Below are 11,189 nucleotides of genomic sequence, written 5' to 3' on the forward strand. Positions count from 1 at the left end.
ACCTCCTGGAGAGCGCCCTTCTTCAACATGGTCTGGACTTCCGCTCGAAGGGCCTGCTCCCTTGCTGATCCCATGGTAAGGGAGCTCAATGACACTGGATTCATTGTCAGGGGAGGTAGAGATGCTGTGAACGGGACGCGATATCCCCGACTGATTACGGAAATCGTCCAGGAATCGGCCCCGAGTTGTTGCCAGCTGTTTGCGCACCTTTGTAGGCATCCCCCCACTAGTGGACATGCAGGGGGACTGCCAATCCTAGCGTTTGCGGCCTCGGCTGCTCCCTCTAGGATTCTCCCCTCCCCTGGAGGACTTCTTGCCTTTCCTGTCCTTGGCAGGAAAGGGCGGCTTAGATACCACTGTCTTCGCTGCCGTTGTCGGTTTCGTGGTCTTTGTAGGACGTGGCTGTTGGGGTGCTGGAGGTTTATAGGGCTTGGATGTCAAAGCCCTATGTAGGAGGGAGTCTTGGTGGGACTTCCTCCACCTCTCAGCAGCATGCTCCATGTCCTTTGGGTCAAACAGGTTCGTTCCCATAACAGAAGAATGTCTGAGCCTGCTGATCTCGGTGGTAGGGACCTTCTGGTGGAACCTCTCAGACACCGCATCTCGACGTTTCAGGATGGTGTTTGCCCACAAGTTCGAGACTTGGTGGGCCAGAAACTCGATCGTGCGAGTGCCTGAGAGTAAAAAGGTCTCCATAGCTTTCCTGGTACGTTCTTTGGATAAATCCTCCGAACGTAACAGGATACTTAAGGTCCCTAGCCAGATATCCAGCCATGAAGTGGCCTGCATGGCACACTTCGCAACCTTCTCCTGACTAAGGATCTCAGTTGCCGAGAACGTGACCTGCCGGTTTGAGAGTCTCTCAAGAGGGACTCACCTGATAAGCTCTTCCAATGAATGGTGAAGGGGAAGAGCTAAACAAGGCTCCTCTACGATCTCAAAGTACCTCCACTGCTGTACACGAGGAGGTGGAAGAAGCTTGTTGCCGGCACTGGATCGGCCGGAGGAGGCAAGCTCAGAGAGCTTGACTGCGATCTTGTCCCTAGCACTCTTAACCCCTTGAGACCAGGGCAAAGCTGCACTGGCCTTAGAGGGTTTTTGAGTCCCAAAAACTCGGTCCAAGACCGTGTCTTTGCCCTTCCGAGGAAGAATCTCTGGGTCCGCAAACCCATTGAGAGTCCTCATAAGAGTCAGAACCTGCCAGAATGCATGTTCTGACTCCTGCAGCTCTCCTCAGGAAGGACTAGCAGCGAAATCTCCTGTCCCCAAAGGCTCTTCCTGGAGAGACTCGCGGACATTCTCCGAGTGACTGGCTGGCTCTGGTCTAAGTCTTGCTGAGGACTTTGGTACAGTCTTGGAGTCCTTCGACTCCCTCCTGGGAGGGATGCAGGACTCCAACAACGACGGAGGTAAACTCTTCTCCACCCCTACCCAAGAAGACTTTTCAGCGTGAGGTGGGGTTTCCCTCAATGGTGCGATGGGGAAATGTCTCGCCTCACCTGACTCCCCTGAGGACAGGAAGTCCTCGTCCGAAGGGGAGGCAGAAAAAGTCTGGGGGGGAGGGGGCCTGCCTCGAAGACTTACGAGGAGACAGCTTCGTCCTCGGAGAAGTCACCGCGTCCAAAACTCCTCTCTTCCTCTTCAGGGGAGTAGATGCAGCCAAGGATTTGTGGCTCAACTCAGAGAGAACAGGCTTGAGAGCCTGGGCTACCGCTCAGATTAGAGCCCCAAACCAGGGCTGCCGGCTGCGCTGTCAGACACTCCCTCTGGAGAGACAGGGATCGACGGATCCCTGGAAGGAGTTTCCATAAGGGGGTTCGCCTGAAAAGAGAATGAGGACAAAGAAGAAAGGTCCCTGGACCTTTCTGGAACCTTCCCCCCTACCGGCGAGCGCACTGTTCTGCGCTTTGGGGGGGGAGAATGCGGCGATGGTGACCTTACTGCGCGTTGTCCTGCAGCCTTGCGCATGGGAGGGTATTGGCGATCGCGCTGAGGAGGGTATTGGCGATCACGCTGAGGAGGGTATTGGCGATCGCGCTGAGGAGGGTATTGGCGATCACGCTGAGGAGGGTATTGGCGATCGCGCTGAGGAGGGTATTGGCAATCGCGCTGGCGCTCGCGCAATGGGGAATACCCGGGGTCGCGCGCGGGAGACTGATGGTGCGTAGGGGCGCGCGCGGGAGACTGATGGCGCGTAGGGGCGCGCGCAGGAGACTTCATAGATTGCGTGCTAGCGCACGCGAAGGTGAATGTTCGCGCGCGCGAGCAGGATCAAGGTGAAGAGTCCATGTGGGTGAGAGACCGTGTGCTCTAGAAGTCAATGGGCGTGCGCGCGCAGGAGAGACATCTCCTGCACACGGGCGCGCAGCTGGAACTTGCGTGCGTTGGTGCGCCTCTTGTGGGCGCACATCAGGAGAAGATGGGCGCGGGCGCGCGAGCGCAACCTCGTGGGCGCTTGTAGGTGACTGCGCATGATTGCGCGCTGGCGAGAGATGGTGCGCAGGTGAAGGTAGATGGCGCGTCTGTGAGCGCTGACGAGTAGGGGAAGTTCTAGACTTCCCTACTCCGCCCAGATCCGAAGATCGTGGGCGCGCAGGAGATCGTTGGCGCGGAGAGCACTGGGGCATTGGTGAATGCTGGAGCGCAGGAGAACGATGGCACGCATGGTGCGCAGAGGGTTGAGGGTGCGCAGGTGAGTGCTGGCGTGCTTTATCAGGAATCTCGGCAGCAGGTGCGCGCTGGCGCGCTATATCAACAACAGTAGGAGAGCGCCTGTGTGCTAACTCCAAAACCTCAGAGAGGTCAGCTGAAAGTTAGCGCGCATGTTTTGCATGGGGTGTAAGGGACGTATGCTCTAATTTGCGCGTACGCCCTTGTTGCTCCAAAGGGACCGATGCCTGTTTTATAAAATCAGGTTTCGTTGGCGCCCACAGCGCATCAGCAACCAGGAACGGCGACGGCAAGTCAGCAGGTCCGACGGGTGGAAGGTCGGGGTGTCCTTTGTAAGGATGACATTCCACCGAAGGGGATCGCGAACGATCCGCAGAGAGGTCAAGGGTTGTTGCAGGAACAGTCGGAGATCGCTGACGAGGCTCCTCTGCGGCGGACTGCGGAGGTGACGACGAACCAAAGAGGCACCTCCTCAGCCCCTTGTGAGGTGAAGGAAGACTTCGCCGGCGAAAAGGAAGGCGAGCCTTCCGGTGTATGTGCCCTCTGGGGGCCGTTGGGTCAGCAAGCTGACCATCAGCAGTCCTCAAAAGAGGAGTCTCTGTGAGTGAACTCCCCGAGGGGGAGAATCACCGGCAGGAGAGACTGTTGGACATAGTTCCTCCCTCGAAGGTTGAGCAGAGGGAGAAACTAAGCCTTCAGCTACAGCAGGTTGAGCAGTTGCAGAGGCATTAGGAGATACCGCATCAGATACCTCTGCCACCACAACGTCGACGATAGACAGAGGATCAACCACTGCCAACGTCGGCGATTGCTTGACAGCGGCACCCAACCGGATGATGTCAAACAAAGCTTCCTTGGAGGGCGAATCTTCAAGCCCCAAGGAAGACCAAAACTGAAATAAATCAGTTACATTTACATTTAAATCTAATTCCTCCCCCGGGGGAAGAGGTGGAGCTGCCTTGCTAGGGGAGGCAACGCCATCTCTTGAACCTTGAGGTCGGAAAACAGAACCAAGGTCCACGCTACCACTCGACAGTGTCTCGGAAGAAACTGATCAAGTGGGAGCTTCGGAGGAGGTTTGGGCAACGGAAGAAGAGTCCTTGGGTTTTTCTCCTTTCAAAGAAATCTTCGAAGGAGAAATATTCCGCCTGGACTTCTTCTTCCGTCGCCGAGAAAACCTCTCCCACTGAGAAGTAGACCACTCCCTACACTCACCACACTTATTAGTTCTATCACACTTTTGGCCCCTACAATAAGGACAAAGGGTGTGAGGGTCTGTCTCGACCGCCGACATAAATGTACCACAAGGGCGGTCGGGTAATCCAGGACATTTGCGCATGATCGTAGAGGCCAACTTCACAAACAAACCTGTAGGAGAGAAAGCAAAAAGACATTAATGGCTGTCAAAGAGGCGAGGGTGAGAGCGGACACGTCCGACTACCACCCAAGCCAAGAGCCAAGTGAGCTCAAGCACAGGTGTGTGTGAGGGGGGGGGGGGAAGCAGGCTAACCTCCCTAACCCCCGCTAACTAGCAGTGGGGTAGTTAACCCTTGTTAAAATTCTAATGGCTCGGTATTTCAGCTACGCCGAAAGTAATAACCCCTATTAAATAACGTGGTTTGTATGTCAGTTACGGAACAACTGGCTTTTTGGCTTTACCCGAGGACTCCTTATCTTGAATAGGTTGGTCCCTACGCCTTGCTATGCAAGGCCTGTGGCTTACGCAAGCTGTGTTGAGTTAAGCAGTGTGACTGTCAAGGTAAAAGTTATTTCGACTCTTTATAGGAAAAACTGTTATAACCAAGACTTTCCCCATACCACCTTGCAATATATAGGGGTTTGTATCAAAGAAAGCTAAATGGTTTGTGGGTATGGGGATGCAACAGTATTGACACAATACCAGGTGCACAAGGGAGCATGGTTTACCTACAGTGGTTTGAGGTCAGCTTGTGCAGAGACCCCAGGCTGCTTCTTTCCACAAGAGAGGGGAAGATGAAGAAAAGAATTAGAGTCAGTCATACCTTTTCATTCACACAGACTAAATCCGGGTAACAATGCCATCAACCTTCTGCTATTTGTCCAATAAGGAGCTTGAAGTATTAGACCAGCTGTTGTGTAGCCACCACAGGGCCGATAAAAAATGTATAGAGCCTTCTGTGGGTCACGTTTTCCAGGTAATGGTCTGTGAATATAGTCTGACATTTACACTTCCCCAGCTTATAGAACCTGCGTCACAATAAAGTTTCTTTTGAAGGCCAGGGACATAGCTATGCCCCTAACATCGTGGGCTCTGGGGCGACGTAAAGGAGAAGGATCTGGATTCAGGGCATGGCTATGACCCTGCAAATCCAAATAGATATGGTATTCTTAGTGATCCTCCTCTTGTTCCTCCCCGTGCTGACAAATAGTGAAGGCACACGTAGACGGGCTGCTGCTGCTGTTCTTTTGAGGTACAGCCTCAAACTCCTAACTGGGCAGAGTAAGAGATGATCTGATTCGTCTGTTACGGATCGGATACTCAAATTCAAGGAAGGAGTCGAATCTGAGATCCGCCACCCCCGGATTCTGAGTCTTGGCAACAAAATCAGGGCCAAACCTGAACGTTACCTCTCCCCATCCCTTTGAATGGGTGATGTCGTATGAGAGACCATGAAGTTCGCTGACTCGTTTGGCCACAGCTAAAGCGAGCAGGAAGACCATCTTCCAGGTCAGGTGGCAATCTGTTGCCTGCATAAGGGTTCATAGGGAGGCCTCTTCAGAGACCGGAGAACTCAAACCACATTCCATAAGGGAACTCTCACTTCTGACTGAGGACAGGTAAGTTCGCAAGTCCGAATGAGTAAGGAAAGTTCTAGCGATGAGGAAATGTCCATTCCATTCAGTCTGAGGGCGAGACTTAAGGCCGAGCGATAGCGTTTTACCACCGAGACAAATACATGAACTAAGTGGGGCATTCAATCAACAAATGCCTCACTGTCAAGGGTATCAAACAGTCGTCGCAATATGGTTGGTGTTGGCCAGCCAGCAGAAACTCATGTGTCATCCGAGTGTAACCAATGCGGAGACACCAAAGAGTAGTCTCCCATTTTCCGGGCATCCCATTATATCTCCCAGGGGATATAACAATTGCAATTTCTCTCATCTTATTTTCAGTTAAACTATCCCAATGCTGTTGCCAATTTTTATAAATACAATTCTTAATTGGTGGTAACAAATAATTACAAAGAATGGGATACCTTCTTGGTAGCAACTCTGCTGCACATTCTTTGCCAGTGAATCTGCCTCTGAAGGTGCGTCCACACTAGCGACAAAACATGTCGACAACACTGTGTACAACTTTGTAGGCAACAAGTTATTAGACTGTTGATGAAACATTGTTGTCGAGATGTTGGTAGAGATTTATTGGTGATATGTTGGCAACCCTGGTGTGGACGAGTCGATGTGGTTGGAGATACCCGGACAGACACACAACACCGACAGCGAGATTTGAAGGCTCTTCACTTTTCCTATTATGCAATAGGGAGAGTCTCGTCCAGACTCTACGACGGTGCCTCCTCTGCTGTAAACACATAAGCACAACAGCAGCACCAGCAGCCGCCAGTGCGTCCTGGCACGCCGACATACTTTTCAAGTCTCTAGAATGAGGTGCGGACGGCTTTACCAAGTTGACGCGTGTTGCCAATATGTTGCCAGACATTGTAGCAGACAAAGTTTCATACATTGTAGTTGATATGTGTACCGATGTTGACTGTAAGGTTTCCAACATTGTTGTCGATATGTCGGTAGACACGATGTTGCCAGTGTGGACGCACCATTAATTTCCAAACACACCTACGTGTGCCGGAACCCAGCAAAATCAAACTGTTATACCTTTCAGGCCAATACAGTAATATAGTACCTTGACATTTGAGTGTCCCCACAAACGAGAAATTTGAGATACAGTACGAGGAAAGTTTCGAGCAAATTTTTGCCCCGAGATACGAGACAAATTTGAGATACAAGGATACGAGACGGTTCCCTATGCGGCCGCTAGGTGGCTGAGTGTGCGAGAGGCTGCTCACGAGGACAGCATCGCTTGCTCTTTCCCGTCGGATCTCCATCGCGTAAAGTTATCTCCAAGCATCGGCCGTAGTGTTTGCATTTTTTACGAGTTTTTTGTGTTAATCAGTACGAAATCAAGTGAATAAGCAATGGGTCCAAAGCAAGCGAGTGCAAACAAGGGTAGTGAAAAGAAAAAACGAATGATGACAATCGAGATAAAGCATGAAATAATAAAAAAAACATGAGAGTGGTGTACAAGTGACTGAGCTGGCTCGCCAATATGAGAGGAGTACATCAACAATATGTACCATCCTCAAGCAGAAGGATGCTATAAAGAAGGAAATCAGAGACATGTTAGCATAGTGGCAGGAGTTTTCTGGTTTTATGGAAAAGAGGCACCCGGACAAGTTGGCGTGTGGTCATGCGTTAACCTTTTGTGACGACACGTGTACATCATTTTCGTAACATTTTGAAGGGGAGACAAAAGCAAACATCACTAAATAGGTTCCTTTTAAAAAGGCCAGCAAAAAATGAAGGTGAAAGCAAGTCAAAAAGAGCCAAGCCGGAAGAAGAAAAGTAAAAAAAAAAATGAAAATGAAAACCAAATTAGAATTAAGTTTAACGTAACGTAAGATTAACATTTATTTTTAAGTGTGTATACAGTAAGCTAATTTCATTTAAGTTAAATTTAAAGTTTAAGTTATGTTACGTAGTATTACAAAAGTGTAGCGTACCAAACATGTTGCCGTCAAGTCTCTCTCCCTCCTCCGCACCCACCGCCGTTAGCCGAACCTAGGACTTTGCTTCCCCCTTGAAGGATGTTCGACAGGGGGGAAGCTCAGTCTTCGGCAATGGCAGAAGAGTCCAAAGGGGCAGGAACAAAGGCAAAATGGGCAGTGGACGACGCTTTTGACACAAAGAAGCTGCAGCAGGTTATCCTTAGGGCAGTCCCGGTAACCCCAAGGATGACCACACCTGTAACAAAGGAGAAAGAGTCATGGACCCCCAGGAGGAGAGGTGGGGCCACTTTGCTAGGGGAAGCAACCCCGTCTCTCAAGGTCCGAGGTTATCCAGGTGTTAAAGGGACTGAGCTACTACTTGACGGTCCCTCGGAGGAGATCAAAAGAGTAGAAGCTTAGGAGGAAGGTTGGGAAGCAGAAGCAGCTCAGTGGCGGTCTTTGTTCATGAACGAGAGACTCGTTCCCCCGAAGGGAAAACCTGCCTCAGAGAATGCTCTGCCAACCCCCCTGGTGGGTTAACAAAATCCTCGGCATTGGACACAGACACGAAGTCTGACCGACGGGCTGCATCACCTGTGCCCACAGGAGGAGGGTCAACTGCTCCCAATTGAAGGAGGTCGAACAGAACTTCCTTCGAAAGGGGACCATCGACGCCCAGAAGGATATAATATCAGTAAAAGAGTAGGTGCTCCCTGGGGGAAGGGAATAAGCTGACTCGCTAGGGGAGTCAATGCCATCACCTGACCCACATGGTTGACCTGGTGTAACCAGGTCTGCGATACTACTCGGCCTTACACCGGAAGGGGCCGCCAGAGGCACAGCTTTGGAAAGAGGTTGGGGGTAGAAGAACCAGCTGGCGATTTCTTTGATTTTGAGGAAGACCCCGAAAGCGAAGAATCGCGCTTAGACTTCTTCTTTTCCCGACCCTCGAACCTCTCCCCATGGGAGGCAGGCCACTCCTGACACTAATTGTAGATGTCATCCTTTGAACACCGATGGCCCTGGCAAGCCGGGCACAGCAAGTGAGAGTCTGTCTCAACTGATGACATAAAGGTACAACATGTGCAGCCCTAGAAACCAGGACATGATCACAATCTGGGACTGCAGTCACACACACCTGAAACGAAAAAACGAAAAAACGAAAAAGTTTAGTTAAGGCAAGTCAAAATGGGGAAGAGAGCTACGGTACATTTACACTTTACCGAGCCAAAAGCAAAAGTGGTTACTCAGCCGACAAATGTGAGTGAGAGGGGTAGCCGGACTAACCCCACCCCACTACCCGCTAACTAGCGGATGGGGTAGTTATCCCTCACTTAAATTGTCTTGGCTTGTCTTTCAGCTACGCCGAAAGTAACACTCCTACAAATAGCGAAGTTTGTATTTACGCTGGAACAAATAAAATTTATTGATAACTTGCCAGGGTAGCCTTTCACTCAACACAAAGAATAACAGCTACAATTATCATCTTTCAACCACTATCATTTTGTAATACCGTATAAGTATTGGCGAGAAATCAATTGTTTGTATGCTTAATAGGACTACTGAATAAATTTTGATCAAAGGCCTCTCCAATTTTTAATGATGAATTGTTAAAGGAATTTGAGATGTATGGCCCATAGTTGGGGTATGGGGAAATCATTCAGTTTCAAACAGTGGCGGCTCATGGCTTAAATTAGTAGGGGTGCTGCTCAAGAAGATTTCTAGCCTTCGTTTTGATTTTGTGTAATAAGAAACAGACAAGAAAATTCATTCAGAAACTTGAGAATCCTACATGAATAAAATAAATTATTTTTACTTAATATAACCCAAATTATTATAGTTCAAACTTAAACCAATCATCTAAACATGAAATCAACTATTCTTGTTTTGATTTGCACAAAAAGATTTCTCCTTAATCTCTGGATGAGGAAACTTTTCTCCATAAAAATGGAAGTAGGATACTAATCTAATTCTACCCTCTATGACAATCAAGAATATGGTAAACGGTTTTCAAGCACATCACACATGGAGTAAAAAAAAATAACTTTCACCAGAACGCCAAGGTCGGCATTGCGGGAGCGACAGTGGTCTCTCACCCTTGCAGCCTTGTGTGGAGCCTCTTGTGTGTGCGTCCACACAACAGCCAAACACCATGCAGCTGGAACTGTGGAACTGGAACTGTGAAGTACACAGTTCCATGGAAAAGATCTTTCTACTTCTTCATAAACTGAGGGATGGCTACTGACATTAAGCTTTAAGGATTATATATTGTACAAGTTTAAAGAAAGAATTCTATAATGTTATCGATAATATAAAGTGAAAACGGGGTGCTGCAGTTCCACAGTGGCTATACATGAGCGACACTGGCTCCAAGGAACAATCAAGGAAATATCTCACAGGTTCACTTTGAAATAAAAGTTGAAAGGGATTGTATGGCATGATGAAAAAAAAAGGGGACCTTTGTATAATGACAGACAGATCGTCCTGTGAGCATAAAACAACATCTAAGCTAACCTGTAAGACATGTCCTTACCTAATTGGGCGAGGGGGGCTAACGACCCCTTGCAACCCATAGCCTATAGACTGCTATAAACTTAGTAATTGGATTAAAAATAAGTTAATGGGCATGGCCATCATCATACATACCCCCAAAGAAAAGAAAAGATAACAAAATTAAGTTGAAAGTTAAAAATTGGGTGCAGATAGACGTCATATTCACAATGGAAATACCCTCTAGTCTATGCTAACCTAATCAAGCCTAATGGGACTTTATCTAACTTCAGACCATTACAGGTAAGGTATAATACTTATAGCAAATTATGGAAGTTTTATTTGTTACTAGAGTTTATCTATCAACGTACAAAGACTTCCACGTAAGATTGCGTTGGCTAGGAGGGCAATAGCCAACTGAGCCAAGTGTCACATAACTTATTGAAATTGCCATGCAAACAAATAAGCGGGGAACAACATTTCAGTACTACACAAATAAAGAGGAATATCTCACATTCTCGTCGATTCTCTCTGGTTAATTCAGCCTGATACTTCCTTAAGAAATAACGTAAATCCAATGGTCGTTCCTTTCTTGCCTGACAAGATTGTTGTTGCCACAACAGGTGCGTTCACTTTGAAAATTGAACATAACAATCTGTTGTTAATAACATTTTCTTTATTGCATTTGTAATTTTCCTAATCACAATATTAACTATATCAAACCAATATTATATGAATAATAAAGGGTAAGATAAACGTTGTTTTAACTTTTTTTCATAAAAGAAACGGAAGGTATAACAAGTTACTGTCAAAATAATAAAACAGATGCGTTCATATTAAACACATGATCTGGAAGGACAAACACAAACATGTTCTTAACTAAAAAGATTCTAAGGAATTTTACGGGAAACAATTTGTATACAGCTATTTTAACTACATTGATAACTCTCATAAACTAGATAATAAATATATTGTAGATAGATATATACAAAAACAAAATCATACACGTTGTTGATAATTCCTACCGACTTTTTCTGCATAATTTCGGGGGAAAAAATATTTTTATGTAGATGTTTTTTATTATGATGATAATTACAGAATAGGATACAGTTTAAAATGCTCTTCTAAATCAAATGAATTTGTAAATTTCAGTTAGAACTAATGCATTAGTAAAGAAGGTAAGCTTCGTCGAAATATCATGCAACATATTTCGGTAAAGAGAATACGCCGGCAAGCAAATATTAAATACATTATAGAATAATATGGGAT

General features: G+C 47.5%; 1 protein-coding gene across 1 annotated transcript in view; it reads right to left on the reverse strand.

The window, feature by feature from the left end:
• Positions 1-10,552, reverse strand: part of ORMDL (Orosomucoid 1-like) — a 74,435-nt gene extending 63,883 nt beyond the window's left edge. Inside the window, exon 1 of the mRNA XM_068384473.1 lies at positions 10,435-10,552. The gene's annotated coding sequence lies outside the window, so the exon portion shown is untranslated. The remainder of the gene's footprint in view (positions 1-10,434) is intronic.
• Between the last annotated feature and the right edge of the window lie 637 nt (positions 10,553-11,189).

The sequence above is a fragment of the Palaemon carinicauda genome, chromosome 12, assembly GCF_036898095.1.
Source record: "Palaemon carinicauda isolate YSFRI2023 chromosome 12, ASM3689809v2, whole genome shotgun sequence".
Taxonomy (NCBI): domain Eukaryota; kingdom Metazoa; phylum Arthropoda; class Malacostraca; order Decapoda; family Palaemonidae; genus Palaemon; species Palaemon carinicauda.